The sequence below is a fragment of the Leptinotarsa decemlineata genome, unplaced genomic scaffold (genome assembly GCF_025532065.1).
Source record: "Leptinotarsa decemlineata unplaced genomic scaffold, Ldec_3_MD MMD2_tig00026354_RagTag_RagTag, whole genome shotgun sequence".
NCBI lineage: Eukaryota > Metazoa > Arthropoda > Insecta > Coleoptera > Chrysomelidae > Leptinotarsa > Leptinotarsa decemlineata.
In genome coordinates, this window is record NW_027412702.1 from 10,161,851 (window position 1) to 10,187,700 (window position 25,850).

At 34.1% G+C, this 25,850-nt stretch overlaps 1 protein-coding gene across 2 annotated transcripts in view; it reads right to left on the reverse strand.

Moving 5' to 3' along the window:
* unc-5 overlaps positions 1–25,850 on the reverse strand; it is a 706,638-nt gene that overhangs the window by 424,439 nt on the left and 256,349 nt on the right. Inside the window, exon 1 of one of the 2 annotated variants that reach the window (XM_074184448.1) lies at positions 18,419–18,654. The exons of the other annotated variant lie outside the window; for it this stretch is intronic. The gene's annotated coding sequence lies outside the window, so the exon portion shown is untranslated. Of the gene's footprint in view, positions 1–18,418; positions 18,655–25,850 lie in introns of those variants that run through there. 2 annotated transcript variants of the gene reach the window in all.

Below are 25,850 nucleotides of genomic sequence, written 5' to 3' on the forward strand. Positions count from 1 at the left end.
TTTCGCAGCAAAAAATTATTTTACGAACCATGGGGTAAATCAAATAAACTTCTGGCTAAGTGTCTTTTTGGTAGAACAAAACGTCAGATTAATTTCAATATTGTAACTTTGTTAGTGCTTGTGAAAAAAATTGTTATACAAATTTTATGTACCCCCTTTAAGGGGCTGCATCTTAACAAGGGATGTCCCAATAAATTTTTTTTTCGATGAGGAATCACCTCCTTGAATGTTTCACACTTATTTATTTACAGCCTGTATAAAGTGACTTTTGCGGAAAATTTTATATTGGTCAAACGGAAAGATGTTTTTCCAAAGAATCGTAGAACACAATAGTAGTTTCTTGAGTGACAACACTAATTCAACATTGGGAAACTATCTTTTGGCAGAAGGTATAGATTCAGTCATGACTATGATGCATCACATAGCTTATCGATAACTCAACTGTTACATTTTTTTTTATTTCCCTCATATTGATAACTTTTATATATTCAAGCAATATTTTAATCTCGGCTTTGGAAATGTATATGTATTATCAAAATATTGAGATTACTTCTGTTTGAATAAACAAGCTCAATTCAAAAGTGAAAATTGGTCACTTTCTGATTCTGCTATCAAATGCATTCCCTTTCATTCATTTTTGACCGTTTGGAGTTTCAAATAGCGTAAACTGGCATTCAATGTAATAAGATATATAAATGAATGTAACAGATTCAATACGGTATTCAAAATGATAATCGAATCAGTTTAAACAAAACAGGGTGTGGCCTCGAAATACCTCCTTGGGGCATTTCCAACATATGAAATATCTGGCTTCATTTATCCAGCGTCTCATCATCGAAACCCACAAGCCCTCTTTGACGGACGACATATCCAATCTCTCGCAGAGTAGCCAGCCAATACAATATATCATCTTCGAAACATGCCCACAGACACATTCCATCACATTTCGAAATTACTTCGGAGAGAGCACTCGCATTCAGATTAAAAACAGAAGTTACTCTAATGTGTGGTACGCAGATAAGTAGTTTCGAATTAATCGACTCGAAATGCCTTCCGAGGCTGCTGATATATCATGAAACTTTATCGAATTGATCTATAAAATCGAATGAGAGTTTGAATGCGAATGGGAAGTTATGAAAGTAGTTCTGCTCGATTGATTCCGAAAGGAAAATCGATTGACGGCTCAGCAAGTTTTCTCATTAGTTGATAGATCGTTGCTCTCTCATCTCATCATGGTAATATATCGGATCTCTTGAAACTCCTTAACTAATTGGGGAGTGGCATAGGCTGGTTCAACAAGCTCTGATCAGGGTTATTAACAAGTAGAAACTTTAGCGAAATTAAAGTTGGTTTATCGGTTTCTTCCCACGCCCCTTATATAATTTTTTTGTTTTAAGAAGATCAAAAAATTATCGGAAGGAAAGGTTTTGTTTTATCGAGAATGTGGAGGTGGCATTGAAATGACATAATATAAGTAAATGTTTCATCTTCGTAGAAATTACCGAGATTGAAGAAATATTAGGTGTTCCAGTGACAAATAATTTTTGAAGTTTTTGGAGTTAGTCTCATTTCAATTATAACTACCAAGAATTTTTTTCCCTTTCTAGAGAGTTTTCATTTAGTAACTAAAAACTGCAATCGAATACTAGATAGATTATTCAGCGGAATGTTGTGTGAACAATCTTTGTAAACTCAATACGTTTCTTTGGAGTCAATTCCAAGCAAGTTATCTTTATCCTAATAACCTTATAATGTAATTCCAGTTCATCTTGATACAAATTACAGAATATTCCTGAATGTGTTTCTTGCTGTTTTTTGGTTGATAGCAAATCTCTTTCATATGGCATCTGATCAACCAGGAAATCATCACATGAATATCCAAAACTCTCGAAATCTTCAGGCAACATTTTTACAAATAATTTCTTCGAGGCGAACTTGATGTGTAGAGATGGTGAAAAATGTTCAACCTACTAAAGTTTCGAACAAAATTCTCTTCTCAAATTCATATTTAATCTTCCTTACAGGTCACTTCACATGTTGGCGCTTCAAAAAAGTAAGTTTTGTCATGAGTATCAATTTTACCCGTAGCGAATGCGATTGTTATGATATTTGTCCGATTCCGTTAGTATTTATTCAAACTACATTCGAAGAGTATACATTTCCTTCATTCCATTTTCACTGTTACAGGCCAGGATAAAAGACCAGGAAGTATTTCAGCTCGCTCAAGACGTTGACAGAGCGTTGTCAGTCGAGAGAGAGATAGAGAAGCAGGTCGTACACATTGAATAATCCCCTCGATCACTGTCGATGGCTTTCCGATTGACGGAAATTAAATACCTCCTTCCTTTGTCGAGAAAAATCACTTCTCGTCCCCGAATATCAACGGCCAGAAGATAAAAACTATCCGGCGTGGACTAGATTTATTACGCCGTTTCCTTGTTGTGGGTTTCCCGGCCATTTTTCATTAGTCACCTTTTTGATTAATCGCGATTCCTATCGACTAACGTGTAATTTTTTCTTTTCGCCAACACCTCCACGAACTAATTACCGCAAAAAGCAGCGCCCCCTGCCGTCGCCAAGACCATCAATCCAGCAATATCTGTATCAATTTATAATTCTTAGCCACCTCCCGGAGAAATTGTGGCCAGTTAGAGACACGCAAATCCGGAATAAAGAAATAGGGCGAGTCGAGCGATTCAACAAACACATGTAGATAAAACGCGATAGTCTTGGAAACACGTGAACGTTTGATAGGGAGTTGTTCACACTACTAGGAAAGGAAATGGACATATTCGAATCCATTTCATTCATTTAAAACTAGCTTACACGGAGAACTTCGTAACACCTTACAATTCATCAATGGTGTGTCAAGTTGTTAGCTGAGTTATAACAACTTTTTTATATAGTGTTTGTATAGCACGAGGTCGGACTTTATTAACACGGCCAGTGGTTTCAGTTGTTGCAGTGGATGTGGTGTCAGGAAAACTGTATTTAGATTAGTAGAAAATTGTAGAAAATATATATTGTAGATAGAAATTTCCACTATTTACAGTGATTCATTAACCATAACAGTAAACTCACTCATCAATAAAGTTTAGCTATCAAACAGTAGCTCGTGAGCCATAACAGGAGATCTACGGCAAAAACGACAGACTTGGCAACACTGCACACGGCGCTTTTCTCGTGCGATTTCTTAATTTATAGTAGATTAATTCGCAATATTCCGCAGTCTGATTACATTGAGGCTTGTTGTAAAAGATTTGATCCCTTCTGCCGTGGCATTGAAAATTATACTGAGGTGAATACTCTTATTGTTAACATGCTTCTATTATGTCATAACGATTCGAGCAAAGATGAATTCAATTGATCAAAAATCATAGAAATCCGTCCAGCCGAGTTATAAATGGTGTAACTAACATGATTTAGCGAGTTTGTGTGTCTGCGTGTGTGTCTGGATTAAAAAAAAAATGCAGAAATTGTTATCAGTAGTTTATATTGAGTGAGACTCTGAACATTTCGTCAAAAAACGTGATTGATATAGACACGCCTGGAGAAGCTATTGTATGGCAAAACACGTGTTGCGTTTTTGTAAACCTATGAAAATCTCACAATAAAGTGTTTTTTGAATACATCATGAATTTTCATCAAGTATCAGCCAGTCATATGTGATCATCAGGAACACAAAAAATGAAAGACGAAAAACCCCAATAATCACTATACGCCTTCCAAGTATTGAAAAGAAATATTTGCGGAACCGCCAAATTGAAGTGGAAGCCAATTGCACTTGAAAATAAAAAATATTGAATCTGAAATTAATTGAAAAATTCTGTTAAGAAAAGATTTGTAAGCTCTCACCCATATTGAAATAATTGAAATACTTTGCACACCACTCGATATTCTTCCACAAAAAAACATTGATCTTCGCATGCATAGCGCCAAGAAAATCTCCGACATAATCATCGCTGAACGCTCATGAATGATACATTCGATACGCCCATCATACCATTATGAACGAGTCGAGCAGTTGCTTTTAGCTTCATGTCAAGAAGCAATGATAACAGTCGCCACGCATTGATGCAAAGTCGTCGTAAGCAGATTAAAATGTTAACATTCCCATGACAGTCCATGCAAAACACCGATGAGAAAAATCCAAAGCTGGGACGGCATCTCGTTCGAAATCTGATTTACCTGAACCAGTTTGTTTGTTAAAAAGCTTAGTTAATGTTGAGACTTGCAGACGGTTGGCTGATCTGTGAGGGATCTTGTTAAAGATTTCATCTCGAATGCGAGTAGCATTACAAAACAGCTGATTGATCACTGTTGGCGAAGGATTGAAACAATGTTGAATATTTCATGCCTTGACTATATTATGAATGATGACACGTGAGTCACTATACTCTAGCTTTATCAGGCGTGTTCATACGCTGTATGTTCCTGCTACAAAGTATGAATGAGCCTAGAGAAGCTATTTTATAGTGATACAGGTATTGCAGTTGTATCAAACTGCTCTAATTTAGAAAGAATTTGCTTTGTCCGAACCAGGAAGTATTCGACTCGCAGTAAAAACTGGAGTAGGTGTATTGGCTCCATCTCACAGAATATTAAACGCGACAGGATTGAACACACTGGGTTTTCTTCAGAAAGAATGAACCTTTTAGAATTGGCACCTCATACTAATGAATTCATAGCCACAAAGCGACATATTTGCGACCACCGCGAGCTATTTTTTCGAAATTTCCGCATTATCCAGCAAATCCGTCGACAGCCCACCAACCGACAATACAAATAGACCTAAGGCACGCTACCGCCGCTCGCGGGCGGTCAAAGATCGTATCTCTCGCATCACAACCGTCATCGGAACACGAGCAGAACGCGTGTTCAACAGCCGACGTGGTAGAACGTTAAACGCCGCTGACTTTTAATTGGTTTATATATCACTGCCTCTTCGAGTACGTGCTCCATTAGAGGCCGCAATGTGCCGCCGCCCGCCACCCGCAGCCGACCTGCGAATACGTCGGATAGTTCAGGTAACCAAAATTGCGTTTGATCTAGGTGGCGGTTACGGCGGTTAGGTTCTAGATGTCTTTAATCTACATCCGAGGCTGGCCAGGTCTTGTATTTCTGTGTGGATTAGCGATCTCAGATCACGGCCCATCAACTTTTCTCATGGTATAAAATAGTGCATCTAACAATAAAAGATAAACATTTCCAATCTTTAGAAACTACGAATATCATAGAGTAGGATACGGGAACAATCAAAAACCAATGTTTTGCGCCAACCACATGAGTCTATCATTACTATCATTACCTACTATTTTCTTCAAGAAAAACCTCGTTCCGTAAATAAATAAACACCTATGGCAAAGTCTTTTAAAGTTTTTATGAGAGTGATGGCAAAAAAGGCGACCCATGTGGTAATTCAATTCATATTAATCATATTCTCTAGTAAAGTACCTCTTCAAACAAAGAAATTCATGAAAGTGTACTAAGTCGTGGTAAATTTCCCCAATCCTTCCGAAACCAGGCAAACAATTCTATTGCAAATAGAATTCAGTAACGGTACGGTTGTGAGGCGACATAACCACTGCAGGTGATAGATGATCCCATCTCCCAAACTACGTAATCAAAAATACCACCAATGATCTCAAATAAATTGTAAATGAAACCAAGCCAAGACCAAGTAAACCTTATCAAATTGTAGACTGGGAATTCATTAGTCTAATGAAATGGCACACTGCAAAGACAGGAAAAACTTAGAAATCTATGTAGTCTCCACCTGATACATCAGTACCCATATTAGGAGGAACTATCAGCTAGTGTCCAACGCCTGCTGATGATTATTCAGGCAAAAAAGTTCGGCATCCAAAAACACTTTCAAACAAAATAAATTCACTTCATTAACATCGACTCTGATAACTTTAAAGCATCTCAGACTAGTTGAAGGTATCTTTTTTTGCACAAGAAGAGATTTCCATCTTTCTTTCAACACTGGCTGAAGAGCCAGGCCTAACAAATTATTGTTCACAAAGTGACATTTTCGGTTTGGGACGAATTTGGTCTGACCTCTTTTCCAGTGAAAGTTTTTTCTATATCTAACATAGCCAAGAAATTTAACTTTGACATATTTTTCATCTCTCATGGCATCTAATATTTTACTTATATTAGGATCTATGGAGTATCAAATGTTGTTCAAATGTACAAGTATAATTACAGAGGTAAGAGTGATATATGTGAATTGACGAAAGTACAACGTAAAGTGTATGATATATTTTAATTAAGTTTAATATATATAGTGTAGGTATGAGAAATCACATAATATTTCAATATATGCATCAATCAGTATGTATATATCAAATATTTCATATTAAAAAAGGTTAATAACATTTGGAACAAGGTTATTACAGTGACTATAAGAGAATGAATACGATGATTTTTAGTATTTTAGCTGTCATTGAAGTTGTACTGCCGAGAAATTTAAGTGAGTGGAATCTAGGAAATCCTTCAGAATAAAAAATTGATTTCGGTTCTAAATGTGTACCAGTTCTAAGTGGAAAATAAAGTTCTAGTGAAAAATAATAGAATTCAAAATATAGAATTTTTTCTATAAAATAAGCAGTCGAGATAAAATACCCAAAAAGTGCATCAAATGCAGGGGATAACAGGTCTCCATTAGAGTGTGAAATTTCTCATTGTCTGTTAGATTTTCAGCTTATTTTTCTGAATAGTAAAAAGCATCTTACTATCTGAAATCCCACGAATATCGCATTCAGTCAAAAAGACCAATTTACGTCTGCACGCCTTCAAGATAATTCTCATCACGTCCGCCCTATCAATTTTCGTACGCCATAAATTCAGAATAGAAGTTACTTTCTATTGAAATTATAGTTAATATCCTCCATTACAAGTTTAAATTCAAACTTCACCGATTTGAGTCGTGATAATATCTGCAATTACCGTTCCAGAGCCCAGCGAGCACATTCTGGCAGTGCGACGGAAGAAAAATGAATATCGAATCGATATATGAGGAGGTAATTTGTATGGAAGGTTCTCGAAAAAATTATAGCAATAACGAGTCGCGAGAATTTATGTGGTTGTTATGTTGTCAGTTGCGGTGGAAAACATTTTGTCGAAATGAAAAGATTCATAAAATCATCTCGGATAATGAGAGAAATGTTCCTTCGAAAATTTCTGTTATTCAATTGAAATAAGAAGGTAGCAAAATAATGAATTTCCTGTATTACTAGGCTGAGAGGAATAATGAAGCACATTACGTAATGATATAGTGAGAGTGACGAGACTCAACATCATTCATTAAATTAGAAAGCTAACCCCTAAACCTAAAAAACTAAATACCATATTGACAACAGTTTCAATTCATTTCCAAGGAACTTCGAACTAATACAGGGGTTGATGAAAAACCTATAAATCACCCAGATCTCGACCTTCTGTTGTACATACGCATATTAGTTCCGATATAATGAATACTGGAGCCCCATGATAATACCATTGTCGAGGCATCTAAATAAAATAGTCGATATAATGGAAATAATAGACCTTGAAATACCCTAAAACGTTTAAGATACACTCAAAAACTATTTTCACCACCCCACATAGTCACAGGCTAATAAATTGGATGAGGGGTGCTCCACTACCGGAAATTACAAGGGCTTTTTATTGATTTCCATTGTTCGGTTGCCCTAACAAAAATTTTAAAATATATCCATCAATTGCCATTATTTTATTCAATGATTAAATGAGTAATAAACAACTGGTGGTGTTTTAGAACAAATATATGGAAACATTTCTACAAAACTTGTGCTCTCACCCCTTTCACTATTTTTAGATGGAGTCATATGTGGTTTCTAATGTTCCCCTTGCCATATCACACCACTTCACGGACTATTTTGTACTACCTAGAACTATATATAGTGGGTTTTGTCTACAGTAAGGATTAAGCCATTAAAATTAAATAGTTGAATATGATTAGAACCAGTAAGATGGTTCGGTTTATTTACTGAAATTGACAATATTTTGTGTACAAAATGAATAAAAAAAGTGATTTTCCTATAATTCAACCTCCCTATGAAGATAGTTATATCAAAAGTACTTTTTCTTACGTGTAATTCAAGATTCAAGTGAAGTTATTTCAATTTTGAATTGTTTTTTTAATTCCTTCGGAAGATTTCCGCATTTTTGTTGTGATAAAATGAGTATAAATGATGTTGATAATGTACTAAAAGCCAAAAAATAAGTCGACAAGGCCCTAGGTAGCAGTCATCACACCATTCCGCTCAGCAATCTACGGTATTGATCAGATAAAAAATAATGAAATCATGGGGCGTAGTATATACATATTTATTCAGGTTACGCTACGCCCAACGATTTTGTTATTCTTCTATCTGATCAATACCGTAGATTGCTGAGGAGAGTGGTGTGATGACAGCTACCTAGGTCCTTCCGAATAATTTTTCAGCTTTTACTACATCATCTACATCATTATTATGTTTCTCTTAAAAAAAACCGTTTAACATAAAACATTTTATTTGCAAATTTTTAGTTTCTAATTTTGTTAGTAAATTCTTCTCATTCTGTTCAGTTCATTCAGCGTACTACTATTCTATCAGTTAGCTCTATCATTTGATGTCATATTGAGGTAGTTGTGAAAAAATATGTAATCCGCCATCTTGTAGCTGCGGCGATCTTTGATTTACAATGATACAGAATTCATTAAATTGTATTGTCATCAAAACTAAATGTACATACCAAATATCAGATCAATCTATCAACAGAAAGGGGGTCAAACTTAGATTACTAAATTTAACCCAAACAAACAGGGCAAGCTAAAAGTAGAAAGCTAAAAAGCATTTTTTCCAAAACTTAAAAACTCTCCTCAATTCCTACTACAGCTTGTAATAGAAAAATGTGTGGTTATTTCTTGAATCTGCATATGTTATTACTTATTTCAGTGATTGAATTGTGAGTCCCCAAGTTTTGGATATTGTGATAAACCATTAATATATATCAACGAAAGTAATCTGTTCAAAACTGAACTTTGCGGACATCAAAATCTAAGTCACATTATCTGACTAAGAATCATCAAGGAACTTCAAGACATTTGAAATGATATGCTGAGACATAATTTTTTTCTCTAATTGCTAACCCATTCCATTTGTCGGCCAGGATATTGAAATCTAAAAAATGAATTCAATATTCACTAGCAAAGTTGTAGCAGCACATTTCATAGATCTACCTTGTCAAAAGCCACTCTCTTTATATCATTATGTTTCATTATAAAAAAAGTAGATGCCCATAAAAACATGAGATTCACGTAAGATGTAGTCATGTGAGAGGTCAATCTCCCCTTGCAGAATCCAAATTCTCTAAATCAAAAGAAAGTAGACCCTACATCAGAAGGTACACAAGGGCCAGAAAAAGGGCCTCGGTCGTCTAATTACCCTGCGGTTTTAAGTGGGTCAGCCGAAGATGCTGAAAACAGACACAGAGAAGGACGTCTTTGCCTGGAGAAGATTGAATGACCATATGCCCTGCCTCCGCTTTCAGAATTTAGAAAACCCAAAACCCTCTTTTATCGACGCGATACAGGACCGCAATTGGGTTATGCAAAGGCCGTCTATTCATCTATCACGGATTGAAGGCTATGAAATGTACAGGTTCTTGGGGAGATTGATGAGATTTTTATACGAGGTTGTTAGAAAAAATTTCTTGCACGAGTATATTTCTTAGGTAATTATTGAAATATTAACAATTTTCAAATAAGTCTCCTAATACTTTCATTCATATTGTATCTATCAATTCAATTTTCTCCTTCTCCAGCTAGGTTCTTTTTCTGATCGTTTAACGACAGTGTTCCCATAATTTATCAATAACATGTTTTTGAGAAATACTAGAGTCGAGTTATCTATTTTATGTGAAATCTTTCGTCAGCATTCGTCCTAGTCAAAAATCATTTGATATATTCAATTACAACATCCTGTGCCAAATATGGGATCGACATGAAACTCAAAACTTGCTTGGTTAACATAAATAGGGGTCTGAATTGCAAATTCAAGCTATAACATCGAATGAGAAATCATTTTTCTTTCTCTGTAGCTTTCACTTATTCTACTTTCAATGAGTCTCATTAGTGATATCAGTCTAAACCACTAATGCATTATTAGATTCAACCACCTTAAAGGGACAAGCCTGAATGTAAATAAGAATGGGCATACGAAGATACCATCCTAGGACCCATAGGTCCTACACAAAATCCCTTTGATAAAGGGACTTTTCCCCTTATGAAAAGAAAATTTTAATTGAAAAATAAAACAAGCGAGTTTGCTCTAAACCACACCACTGAAGTAAAACTTTTTTAGCTCCATCTATATGTATATATTGTGCGAGCTAAAGACTAACGAAGTCTTATCTTTTAACGTATGATTCCTAACACGGGTTGGACGGTAATAAGTGAAAATCGATCATCCGGGCCTTGCAGCTTGAACCACCGATTCACACAGCGGGCGATTGACTGAGTAGAGCAAACCACACACGTCAACCCGACCGACTACCGTCCTTCAAATATTTTGATTTATTATGATAAATGAATTTATCAATTCATCATTGATAAAAAATTATTGATAAATCAACATTTTTGAGTAGATTTTTCATTTTTATCCATTATTTTTATTATTTTCATCATCGGATACATCGGTTATTACAGTAATAGATTGTAAGACCGATACTATAGGCTTATGGTATGGTATGAAAATTAGAAAGATATCTAGAGAAAACTGCATCGATTGTTGTTCCATGTTTTATGGTAGGCTCATTTCGGTTATTATTCATTTGTAGTTCTAATTTATCTTGCAGAAAGTTTACCAAGAGTTGTCCATCTCCGGACGCGAAATTAACATTAAAATCTCCTGCTAAAATTAGTGGCAACGTATGATAGTTGCCTCATATCGTTTCAGAGCCTACTCGACCGTAAATGTGTGCTCGCACCTTCCTCTCTTGAGTAATATACGAAATGTAACTTCTCTTTTAATCATCTCTAACTTATACCTCCCTCTCAACTTCCGTTCGTCTCGCCCGATCACCATTTTCGTAACGCTCTCGTCAGGCAAAATTAGAACAAAACTAGAACATCATTATTTTTCACTTTTTGCTGTTTACAAGTTTATTTTATGTTTCGGCTCGAATTTCATTAATTATGCAGATGACCGTCTCAGATATACAAAATTCATTCCAATTTTGCAATTTTGAGATATGTCAAATGCACATTCAACAAAAATGCAAACAACCGGAAAGCTCTAATTGCACGACGCAATCAAATTTAATGAAGTTCCAGAGCTACTATAAAAGTTTCAATTGAATTCCAATTCTATTCGAAAACTGCAAATTCCTCTTCCAGACGCAACAACCAGTTTCGCAAATTAAAAAAATCTCATCAAGGAACACTAATTGCGTCACAAAGATTAAATCGACGACGAACTTTTTCGGAATCTTTTAATGACAAAAATTATAAACTATCAAAGAGACATTCTTCGTTGTTCTCTATTGAATTAAATTTTCAATTAACCAATTGGGATTGTAATTATTTTATTGCGAGTCCTGGGTTCCTTTATTGGACAAGATGATTGGATGATTCAATAATAAAAGGACAATTAGGGAGTGTAAGACACGAAAATAACCGAAAAAACAGACGTTGACGAAGGAGGTTTGATGAAAAAAGGAATCCAATTTTATTTCAATTAGGTGACAATACCGGCTGCCTCTACGGAAATTAGTATTTCATCCGGAATAAATTCCCCCATAGTAGGTGACGGAAGAATTTTTTCTCTACGGAATGAAATTTAGTTGATGATTCTGGAAGAATGAATCATGATGAGATAGTAGCTGAGCTTTGATCTCAGGCTTAATTCAAATTTAAAGCAAATATTTCGATTATTTGGATCTAATGAACTTTCATTATTCTTTTGTGAATTTTCGTATCATCACCTTGAGAGACACCTTCTATGTATAAATAGACACTCTTCTTATCAAAATGGATTAAATAAAATATGAAGTTATTATATTTTTTCTCGTATTTTTCCAATATTTCTTAGAAATTTACTGAAAACGTAACAGAAGAAATTACAAACTATTGAACTTCTATCATACTAATAATAGGAGAAGATCCGAACCTAAATCGACCTTCACCAGGCTGATAATAGAATGAAATATATTTTATAATGAATTTAGTATATAAAAAAATATGTTAAAAATAGGTTCGCTAAAAATATCCTGGACAGACTATTATTAATTATTTTTTGAAAAATGATTTTTAATTAAATTTTGCAACATCAAGATAATAAGAAAATTTTTGTCCTTGCTTGAAGTATAAAACGTATAGAATGTGCAGCCGTTGGGTTGTCTATTATTTACCTGGGCGAACTACTGCTTTGTCAGGTATAAACAGGTATATCGATGCCAGTTACTTTCACTAGATTAGATAATGAAAAAAAATGTATATCACCATAAGCGCTGTTTCAATTTCGTATCTGAAATATTCGTGATCAAATTCATTTCGTACGGATTTAAACCTCTGTTTTGAGTTCCTCAGTAGCAATTATTCAATAGACTAACTATTTTACGATCTGACATTCAAAAAATTCAAAGTGGGTATAGGTATAGTTCCACGCTTGGTTTCTAATGTTTATTCATGAAATATTTTTTGTAGCGATATCATCATTGAAACTAATTCTATCTAATTTGTGGAAATGAAAAACTTATGAAAAATTTAAAACCCTTTTGACAATATCGAAACCCATACCGATCCAAAAGTTGTGTATATTTTTTTTGTACTTTTTCCGTTTGATTGGCAACAATTAATTATTTTCTCCGATCGAATGGGCAATGATAAGTTTAATTCTTTGTGCAATATACTGGCAAATTTAACATCTCACAATTTTTCAAATTGAAAAATAAGCAGAACAGAAATGATTTCCTCGTAATTTATCCAACTTTCCAAAGCACACGGAACAGCGATGTGTGAAAACTCAACGAGCGCTTTTCAGAAATTTCCAATACTCTTATTTAATTAGACCACCCTCGAACACAAAAGCACATTGTAAAAGTAATGGAGCCATTAATTCGCGGGATTTGAAAAAGTTTTTGTTCCGTTCAATCCGATAGAAATCGCATTACCTACCAGTTCGTCGAAACAGAAAGAGAAAAAACTCGTTGCATACATGGAAATAAATGACATGCGAAAAAATCTCGAACGTGAACGTTTTGCGCTCATTTGGCGGACACGTTTAAAGTAAACCCGACGTTTTTAGACGTTTTTTCCATAATCGACGTTCATTTATTTGGTAAAAATCTTCGATTGTTCTCCCGTGGATATAGTAGATTTACACTAGAAAACAGAGACCGTGGAAATATATGCTTTGACTTCGGATGACCTTTAAATGTCAATAGGTTCCACGCGGTTGAAGAGAAACTAGGTTTCGTGAAATTCCCAATGTTATTCGAAAAGACACTCCATGTTCTAAACAACAAAGTTAGAGACATGATTTCAAAGCTTTCGAAACAGTATTCAGCAAGATGAATCATTATAGGAGTTAATGAAAATAATTAAAGACCTGAAATTAAAAGAAATATGGAGTAACCAATAAATATATAGAAAATATAGTATTTCTTGAACAAATCTACAGCATTCTCAGTCTTGAGAAACAGATGTATAAAAAAACATTGTGAGAATTATGATTGATTTAAAGTGGTTGACAATATTTTTCAGCTACACAAGTTCGAACTTCCATTGTCTAAAATGCTGTTAACAGGTTCGAGATCTGTAGAAGAACAAATAAAATAGGATTGAATGAATGTTCACGACATGAAATAGATTGACACCCAACCATTTACAATGTTGTTTAACGAATAATTGAGAGTCCAGGCTTCTTTATTTTCTTCATTGAGGTTTTAAATACAACTGGAGTTTTATACCAACACCAAACCGTTATTTTAACAACTCGACACGTGTTTCGATCACCAAGTGATCATCTTCACGAGGAAGATTAAACTAAATATACCTACATTGTTATACTTATATCATAGATACCTCTTCTAGGTATCTGCGTCTAAATTCTCTCAAATTTATTTTTCAGTTAAGTATTAGTCCACCATCGTTACGGTATTCATAATATTATTATGTTCACTTATTTCTACACTCTAAACATGAAGATAATATTATGAATAACGATGGTGGATCAATACCTGATATAGCTTGTTGAAAACGAGTATACCTATATTTCTACTATTCTAGTTTAAATGTATGATCTGCTGTTATTTCATTAGTCAATTCTCTGTCATAGCATTTAGATGATTTATTTTCAGAACACTGATTGAATACATTGCTATTCTCATAAAATAATTGTTCTATTACTATCTCATACCAAGTTAAATACTGTGGAATGTGTCTTATTATTTATGGTTACTTCACTGAAAAACTGCATTTATGTTGTGAGAGGCGAGCCAATAAATAATACTTCAAATTCATCTTTGAATTAAATTTTTAGTATAGGTATTCTTGACATTCTGTTGAATTTCCATAATAGTAACAATCCTGGTTGGAAATATCATCAAAACAATATCCATTAATAATATTATTTTGTTTTTGTAATCATTACAATTACAAATGTGAAACAAAACAGATTTTGAATGTATATGTATTCGAAACTATTGATGACTTGGTTGGGGAAAAGCGCGTCGATAAAAGTGTTGCAGTTCTGTTGTGTGATACCAATATTTGTTTTGGATTCATTTCACTTTCAGCTTTCGATAAAAATTGTCGAAGAAACAAGAAGTGAAAAAGTGGTTAATATACCAAAACGTAATGAATCTCATTAGTTCGGACTTCCATTGTCTAGTATTATATAAAATGATTCTTTTTCCCCTAAAAGAACCACTACAAATGAAAGAAATATTTGTATTGGTTGTTTTAGGGTTTTCAAATCATTTTATATAATATTAGACAATGGAAGTCCGAACTATGAAATTCATCATGAAACATTGTCAATTACTTTCAAACAAACACCAAAACGTAACTTTTGATGAGCTAATTCGGCGGTTTAAGTTGAAAATACTTGAAAACTGAAGATACAAAAGAGTTTCATCACAACAATTCCAGCATTGTTTTATAAATTCTAAATTCATGAGCATTTGGAAATACATAAAGCAAATACATACATAAAAATTGCTATTGAAACACAATGACTGAACAAAAATAATTTAGTTTCAAAACTAGTTGAAACCGCTATCTCTGAAAATTTGGATAACATTTCGAACAAACGAGGAAATAACTAAATCTTTTCCTGATTCTATGTGATCCGATATAGCAAAAATCAACAGAATGAAATTGAATAATGGGACTGATCTGCTATAAATAAAGCTACTTATTTAGAATTTATAAAATGAAAGTATTGAAAGTTGATAATGATTATATGAATCAAATTTGAGATAATGGTCCGATAGGAATAAAGACAAAAATTTTCAATGAATTTCATGTCACCTTTCATGTATATATGATTAGTATATTGGAAACCAATAATATATACAGTGTACTTCCCAGTTTTCTACTTTGTGACTGCATCAGTAATTGTGAAGCCACCACAAAGTTTTTGTTAGCTAAAACTCTTGAAACGCTTATCAAAGAAGATGGAGTAGTTAATACAAAAAAACCTTCTCAAACTCCAAGACTGTCGCTGCTGCAGCTTCTTATGAATAATATAAAACCTACAAACTTTGAACACGAAGTTTCATTTCCTCAGTTTTACATGAACTATCATCTGCAACTCTGATAGCCTCCATTTGAATAAAATTCCCGTTTAAATTTTCATTAGCAACCTCGTTAGAAGGATAATTAAAAATTTTCATCTTTCATGAAGCTGCCGAGCACCTTTCACAAAGTTTTAAATACTTTTTATGAGCATCATCTGCAGACCGGACTCCCAAGTATGTTTCAGACTCTTTCCTAGAGGCGTTTATAATTTCTTTTTGTTGCCGGTCTCGATGGGAGTTTTCAGAGAATGAGCAACTCGAAAGTATACTTTTTTCAGGGTGAAAAGATGCTTTTATTGAACTTTTTCCGGCGAAAACAGTACGAAAACTATTTTTATGATGAGAACCCTGGCTTGTTGATCCTCAAATAAAAAAGAAAAGTACTTACTCATATATGGAAAAAACTATGATACATGAATTTCATTCTCAGATATTGTTGATAATGATGACTAATCAATTCAGGGCAATGAAAAAACCGACGAAAGTGCTCGTGGGGCAACTACCTCTACCGAATCCGAAGCAGTGCCGAAAGTAGTATCTGCAGACATTAAAACAATGGTGAAAACAAGCGATAATCCAGAAATGGCAAAATCCTTGACAAGTGTCCGGGGCAAAACTACGTACAATCAATATGATGTGAAACCGTGGTCGGAACAAACAACAGAAAACATCAAATGCTCATCAATCGGCTACGCTTAGGTCATACCAATCTCACGCACAGTTATCTGTAAAGTCACACCGAAGAGCCAATGTGTGACATATTAGAAACAAAACTGAGTGTTGAACACATTTTCACCGAATGTCCAAAATACTGGGTGCAGCAAAAAAAACTTTAACTTTTTCCTAGATATCTACAACACTATTGACAGAAACTGTAATATTCCAAATATCATCAAATTTTGTTTGAATCAGAAGTGAACGGTGGGAAAGTAATCTCATTACTTTTTAACTGATTTGTTGTGATCATATTTTGGTGGTGCTTGGTAAAGATTTTGAATCAACTGACAATCAATATCAAAATTCTTGCTGAATCATTTATACATATCATTTTTAGCGAATCACACATTTCAAAACTGCTTTAACATTTGTCGAAGAAGTTGAGAAATAAATAATCATCAAAGGAATAACTGCAAATATCTTGAATTTTTTGTCCATTTCTGAAGACGAAGGCACGAAACGTTAAAATAAGTATTGTAGGCAAAATTGTTGAATACGACAAGTTACTGATAAATAGAACATTTTTCTTGGTGAAAAATAATTTAATTTTACGCAGTAACTCATCGGGGTAAACTAAACAGTTTGCCCTTTCTACACCTGTATAAAATTCTCCATTATAATTTACATATTTCTTCAGATTGTAGAAGGTAAAAATACCCAGTAAAGGTCGATGGAAAACTGATTTTCTTCATAAAAAATTACTTTCGTTGAATAGCTAATCACATTATTGCTATAGAAATATTAAGAATTACAAGGTTGGCTAAATTAGGCATCAGAAATCTCAAATAGTAGAGACGCATACATTAATCCCAAATATCTTTTGAAAATTTTCAGGTAGATGTGTGTACCCATGCATTTTTTTGAGTTTTCGTTTCGGTATAATCAAGTACTTTTCAAGAAATAATTTTTACGAAGCATGATTGCTTAGTTCTGCTGTTTTTTTTTTTGTTTTTTGGCAAATATAAATATTGGAAAAAGTTTTCGTAGCCACAATTTTCTGTCCATTTTATCAATAAGAATTTTTTTCATTGTGGCATCATATAATAGAAATATAAAATTCTAATTGAATTTTAATGACGTTTCGTAAAATAACAACGTTAAGAAACACATTTGTGTTGATATATACCGAATTTGTGATAATAATTATTATCACATTATAATTATTATGAGAACCAATTATAATTGGTTCTCAAACAACAGTTGTTTCCTTTCAAAAAAACTCGAAGAAATGCAACTTTTTTGAGACATCTTTCGCGAAGAATTGTATGACATGTCTCTGATATTTTCCGAAGAGAAACGTCGAAAAAAATATGCTTTGTAAAACATGACTTCAAGAGGAAGATTAATCTTCCTCTTGAAGATGATCACTTGATCGAAACACGTGTCGAGGTGTTTGAAATAACGGTTTGGTGTTGGGGATAGGACTACAGTAATATTCTTTAACCAAAAATGGTAAAAAAACTGGATTTTCGAATTACAAAAAAAATTGATGATGAAATCCAGTGGACAAAGCATCGTATTAAAAATTGGTTCAAACCAAATCATAATGAACATGAAACGGCGCAGAAAGTACTTTTACCTCATTTTTATATTATTTGAAAAGGTGATACATACGAAATCCAGCAATTTCATTTATTGGCGATTAACTCAAAAGTGGCCTTTAATAGTAATTTAATAGTAATAGTAATTGTCCCCACAGTCCACCAGTCTTTCAAATAAATTCGATTACCATCTGAAACCTATGACTTATAAAAGGAACATTGCCAATAACAAAATGTGCAAAATATGTATGCATATATTTAAAAACTTTTCCGTTTTTTCAAAGATATGACTGTAATGCTGCTTCTGATATATTTCGAGACAGCAAATTATTTCTTAAACTACTGACCTAACAGACTCTTAGACGAATATCCAAAAACTTCCTATCAAGTCTGTCAAAGTTTCGTCACAAACCCACAAAAAGCACCAGAAACGTTCTGTCAGAAGCACTGGAAATCACTCCCCAATTAAAAAAAATCAAAGTCAAACAGTCCCGTTTCGTAATTCACGTACCACGTCAAGCGTGCTTTGGAAAGCTCACCGACACAAGCTCCACAGACGGCGAATGATCGAAGACTGAATTCTGACAAGTCCGGCGAGTCGGTCGCAGTTGGCGCTCCGCCGTTCTCCTGTTTAACAAATGCGCAGAGGATTGGGGGAGGTGATTCCAAGATGTTTGGTCTTCAGGAATGGGTTTAGAATTCCGTGGGATTGGTGAAAGTACACTTCTGATTTGTGACAATTGGGAATTTAGTAGAACATTCCCGTCACCCTGATCCTAACAGTCGAAACAAAGTTTTCCAGTAATTCAAGGCATATCAAGTGAAATAATATCTGGTATGGCATCAAGCCTAGAAATAGTTGATAGACAGAATTCTTCTGGATTAACATGAATCTGATATTATTATCTATTGTTATTTATTTTCATCTGAAACTTAATAACCGCTCCACATTGAATCAATAAAGGAGTTTATCAAAATACCTATGTTGAAACAATCTACAACGGTATTAGTTTCAGGTCAACCTTTGTATTGTTCCTAATAAACCTCACCTCATAAAACCCGCTCGATGTGAAACTCTGAAGATTGAGGAGTGAATTTTTGTATACATAAATTTCACCCTTAGAATAAGGTGAATTCTTTTGTTTCAGTTACTCTCTTGACCACTTAAAGAAGGGGGAATTCCATTAATCCTCATACATACGACAACCCCTATGAGTTAGCACCTGTGTGAGCTGAGGGTTATTGAGGTCTCACCATTTAACGTGCGATTCCAAGCACGGGTCAGACCATACGCAGTGAAAATCGAAAATGGTACAACAGGATTCGAACCAATGTTGAGTACAACGATAGAAAAAAATCATATACTGACTACGAACGAAATCAATCATTCTCTTTTCAAAATGTGTGTTGTTGAATACAAACGCCCTAATCAGGAACACACAATTTTTTTTTAGACTTATTGATTGTTACGATTGTGAAAAGTTGAAAAAGCAAAAGTGGTTTTTTCACTGAAAATGTCTTTCAAAGAAGTCAAACAAATTTGAATGTGTTTTTGGGTCAAATCATGACTTGCTGTTATGCCTAACTGGTATGAACTTAGCAAAATGAAAATATATTGTTATACTTCAAGACAATATTTTTAAATAATGAATTAAGTGACTGTTTATTTCAATTTCATAATAACAACTCTCATAATTACACTTAACCATTTTCAAGGCATGAATGATCATGAAATGATAAAGATTATTATGGCGAGAAAAATATTCTTCATATTTCTTTAAAATATTTTTTCGGTGATGTCCTGGAAATATATTGAGAATCACGTTATCACTGACAGCGAATGTAAATGTGTAATCATGGTGAGGTAATTGATGACAGAAATTATTTATTTCTCAAGTTTCGTAAATTGAATGTCACTCCCTTCTTCAGTTGATCATGTGATTTGAAAAAAATGGCACACTCATTCATCAACAACAAAATAATTTAATCCATTCAACAAAAACACAACTTGTAAGACTTCGACATTATGCCCATCTTATTACTTCACTTTCTCTAGTCAATTGCCGTCGTTGTCATAATTTTATTGTGATATAAGTTATTTTTAGTTTCATCCACTACTTATTTAAAAAAATAACGATATGTAAATAAAAATCTGTCCTTTGGATCTCAGAAAACAACTAAATTAATCTATTCATACGGAATGTTTGGCAACGTGATATCAGATAAATTATTTCAATAAAATAATTTTCAAAAGTTATAATATAGTTTATTCTGATTCAAATGAAAAGTCCACAAAACCGCTAAACGTGTTTCATTATTAGCTTTCTCAAGCGGAACACTTTCGAATACAAGTAACATCGTCAACTTTTTGAATATTCGATTTGAGAAGCTCCTTGACATTTTCTCCAAATGGTTTTTATATTTTGTGCCATCTTCACCAAATATTTCTTAAAATTATGTGTAGTAATTGTAGTTTGCAATGCCTCCATTTCATTCTGAATGGAATATCCAACTAGGTATCTTATATATTTCATGCGGTAGAAAAATTTACAGATTTATTATTATTAATTTGGAAAAGTTCTTCATTGAAATATGCACATTTTTTCCTTCTCATTTTCCATTTCACACCCCTAATAATAAAAACCAAAATAAATTGATTACGGAAAAGAAACTAATAATAATTGATAAGATTTTTTATTGTCTTCATTATTATCGTGCTTGAATTCCGCGAATGAAATATTCGAAAATGTTTTCGATGTTTCGCTCTCTTGAATAGGAATGGGCAAATATCAGTCAAAAAACAGTTTTTTTCTCGGTATTACATTGATGATCATGCATACGAGTATGCTTCTGGTTAGTCCAACAACAGGACTCCGATTCACAGGATTCTAAATGGCACCAGAAAGAAAATAACCAAAGCTGATTAACTTGGCAGTGAATGTCTCAAATTGTAATTTGAAAAAGTTGTTAACACTACATGTGGTTTTTAGTTGATTTTTATTATTCTCTCAAAGTTCCCCACTTCAAAATAACGATAGAGAAATAAAAAGCAAAAAAAGTATTTTTTCTGATAAACTGATATGTTCTTAAATTTTTTTTCAACAATCGATTCTTAGATTCCGGTTTATTCATTGGCTCTGTTTGGATAAGTGCAGATACGAAATTTCAGACTGTGGATCTGGCTGTGGATCAAATTAGTTTGGCTCCATCACAAAATATTTCAGTGGTGTTTCTTGCACTCATCGAATACTATTAGAATATCTATTGAGGCAAGTTACTGACAAATAGAACATTACTTATCCTTGATAGGAAGACTCAACAGATTGTCTCTGGTCTGGATTCCTGGCAATACTGGCCTGGAAGGCAATTAAGCTGCTGACGCCTTGCAAAAGAGCGTGCTGCAAGCAGCTTCATCGGACCAGAACCTGTCATTGGCGTCGCTTCAGGCTTTGCCAAACAAACATTGAATACCTGGATGGCAACAAGATTCATGGACTTCAGGATTGGCTCATTCCTAGGCGATTATTCACCCTTCGAAGCTTGATGCCAAACAGTTGTTGGACTATAGTAGGGATCAACTACGATGTCTTAATAGGCCTTCTCACAGGTCACTGTCATTTGAATCATCATATGCAGAGACTCGGATTGTCGGAACTACAGAGCACATACTTTGTGCCTGCCCCGCTGGGGACAGAAGCAGATTTTCAGAGTTTGGTAGAGCTTTACTCTTACCCATCCGACCTAAAAGACCACTCATCATACAAACTAATCGGCTTCGTTAAGAAGCTGGGTTCATTTGGTGAATAAGTGTGAGCTACAATAACCTAACCTAACCCAACCACTCTTGACCTAACCTAACCTATTGTGGTGGATTGAAAATTCTACCCTTTATACACCTAAAAAAGTTTTCTATTTCAATTCTTATAATTTTTTTCAGATTGGTGAAGGTGACAATACCCGAATTGATTGCTAGAAACTCAGTTTCTCTCCACAAGGAATAACTTTTGTGAAAATTGAAAAATATCGAAATTCTCAAACAGCAAAAATACCTCGACAAATAGACTTAGGATTTCAGAGAGATAAGTGGGAAAAAATTGTACACCTGAAGTATTGAATTTATAATTATTATTTATATTTTTATTTTGCAATATATTGGAAGAAGATTATGAGAAGTGTTATTGACAAGTTAAATGAATCTTACCAACTTCCATTCAAAGACAATAAAATTTCGTCAGCTTCTGAGAAATTTTGAAAAAAAATTTAAATTTCCAATCTGTGGTTGTTTATTTAATGTAATACTTCATACCTGTCATTTACTTGCACAGAAAATTCGGTTTGATAAAAAATCTGTGTAATATTATGATGAAATTCCATATCAAATTCAGAACTTCACAAGGGTTTCGAAATAGAAGAATGCCGCATCGAGAGACATTCTCAACAAATTAAACGATCACCGTTCGCAGATAAATCTCTGACCCCGTTATCGATTTTTTCCACACCGTTATTACGACAACGACAACCGATCGGGAAATATTTGACATTGCCTTAATTTTCCTTCGCAATTGACTTCTTCAACAAGGCAGGCCTACAATTAAGGTAATGACACTGAAGAATGACTGAAATTCAAAACACAGTAATACCGGCAGCATTCTGCGGCCGTGTAAAACTTTTAATGATACCCAAGAATTGAGCTGATATGGGTTTAGAGTTGCGAGTTGGGATTAATATAACGTTAGTACCGCGGTACTGTACTGAATTAGCAGATTTAATTAGGTACGTGACGGTTCTTTCCTAGATTTCTAGTCCGCTTGTGTTTTGGTTCAGAGAATTCAGGATGAAAAAATTGTGAGCAGCGATGCATATTATGGAAAACTTCAATTAATGAGGGACTCAAAACCACTCCACAGGTTGTATTTGTTTTTCCTCTATATATCACCCATTTTTTAATAATGAAACAATCAAAGTGAACATTCATTAAAAGCTATAGATGTCACCCAATAGGACTATCTCAATAGCAATAATCAATTGATGAATTATGAATATTCTGACACGCTACTTAATGGAAATTAATAAAACTATACATTATGATGATTATAGAATTTTCACAATAAATTTTATTTAATGACTGATGAAGCTACCTTGTAGCGAAACGCCTCTTCAATTAAAATTCATTGTGAAAACTCTTTGATTATTATGATGGATAGTAACTGATAAATGTTTATATTCTGTGTTTCGTTTTTTTCTTTATGCAATATCATTAAAATGTTCAAGATATGTTATGGAATTGGCCGATGTTTGATTAAGAACCTCTACGTAATTGTTAGATTTTCACTTGACAGTAGACAAAACCGCAACACGTGTTTCGCTATACGAAAGCTTCCCCAGGCGTATTCATACTGTAGATGTACGCCCGAAGTAACTATTATAAAGGGAAACACGTGTAGCGGTTTTGTTCAGTTGTCCAGTTTTATCTGACAGTAAAGTGTTACTTGAATGTATAAAAATGTTCTGATGAGTCCAACTATTAAGTCTAAGGTATTGGGAAAATTTGACTATATAGTTTACAGAACAGCAACGCGTTCTGTTCAAAGTATATACTATACACGTGTGAAAAATGGTAAATTGAAAAAACAAATAACCGTTTTCTCATTTTTTGAATTTCATATTGAATGTTCTCTATCTCATTCAAACATTTCCCTGTTGAATTTTTGGTTATTTCAGTAGGTATCCCAGCCTTTGTTACCGAAATTCCAAAGAGAGGGTCTTTCATTGAGCGCTTTCTAATTGTGAATTTAGATAAAACAAAGCGTGTGTGATATATCATTGAAAGTTTGTATTGTGTTCGTTTGAAAGACCTATTGATGTCATTATGTGTGGAATACAATATCGTTCAAATATCTGCCACGGCTTCTCTAAGTGGAGCGCATCAGAAACGTCCAATTTTCCATGATTCTGGCGCATAAATCGGGCTGAATTTGACCCATGGCATAGCGGGGGATATGACTCTTTCGCATACACTTGCGGATCTAGGAAACCCCACAAAAAAGTCCAGATCATCCAATTCAGACAAAAAGAAGTTGGTAATCATCGACCTATGTGCTCGCCGTTGACAGTGATAGCCTGGCCAACATCGTTCTCAAAGAAATATGTACCAATGACGCCGCCAGCCAAAAATCCACAGCAAATACTGATTTTTTCGGGATGCATTGGACGCATCACGTACTCATTCATCCAGAAATGGGCCTCATCACTGAAGATGATTTTTCGATGAAAATTAGGATCAGTTGCCAACTGCTCCAAAGCTCATTCAGCGAGCACACATCGTTACCAATGGTCCTTTACGACGCAAAATTCACCAAGTTGTTGTTTGCGAAAGGACGAGTTCTTGTGAACGACGCAAATTCTCCTGCACACTCTTACAGACATCGGCAATATTTTCGGTAGATTTTGCGTTTCGTCGACGTACGAGTGTTGGTGGATCGTTTACTGAATCAGTGGCGACCGTAAAGTGGGCGATGCGCGCGGTATGTTGCCCGAATAGAATACAAATTAATTTTTTGCACGTGTTGTTCAATGCTATATCCGTCCATGTTAATTTGTCAAAAAAAACACACTGAATAAATGACAACTGATTTGACAGATGTAGCTTCAACAAGATAGCCGTTATCAATTGTCAAAGTTCGGAAGTCCCTGTGAAGACCCTATATATCAACATTTTTTCAAACAACGAAAGTCCAAAATTGTAATGAATATCCACCAAGAAAAATTTTCAACAACACTAAAAAATAAAAGTTCTTCACATGAAACACACTTGAAGAAGTTACTGTATGGTGAACCAAGTGCTAAGGTTTTGTAAACAAACATTAGGTATATATAGTCTGATTCATTCGTTATCATCCATTTTCATTTACTATCGGTCATTTCCATATCGTTACATCGTAGCCTTCAAATTTTATGGTAAAAAACCTACCGCAACATTTTTTTTGCAAATCCAGTAAAGAGAAAATGATGATTTTTTCTTCAAAGTAGATAAAACTGAAACCTCTGGCGTATAACATTTTTTCATCCTGAAGATGGCATCCTGAAGATGCCAACTTGGTTGGTGAAGCGCGCGTCGAGAAGAGTATTTCTGGTGATTTTACAAAATATTTGTCGTGAATTCCTTATAGATGTCTAACAACTTTCTGCAAATATTCTATTTTCATTTTTTTTTTCTCAGAAAAACACTACCCAATAATTAATTTTCCAAATATCATACTCCATATTTTTGTTTTTCGTGAATTTGGTAGAAGAAATTTATAATGTAATTCATACTTTTGATAATATGGCCACAGATTCCAAGGTACTCATTACTACAAAAATACTTTGAATTTTAATTTTACTTTTCAATAGTTTCAGTCAAAATATATTTCTTTGTTCAGTACTTTTTCAAATTTTAAAAACGTTGGAATTTCCAAATATTGTAGTGTGATAACTTCAAGTCTGTTAAATAATCTCATGAGCATGTCTGTATATAAGAATGTATCATCTAAGTACGAGATACAGCCGAAATATTTGAACTTATACATTCTGCATATTATGAAATTTTTAGAAGAGATTTCTAAAAGAATTATAATTTTCTAATTCTCTTATTTTTCATTGTGAAATATATAAGCAAATTTTCCATAAAAAGTTTCACTCGATTAGTTGATGAAGTTTTTGTCTGTTCTTTTTCGAACATGGTTATACTAGCAACCCGCCGCGGCTCTGCACGGGTGCAATGCTGATACTAAATATGAA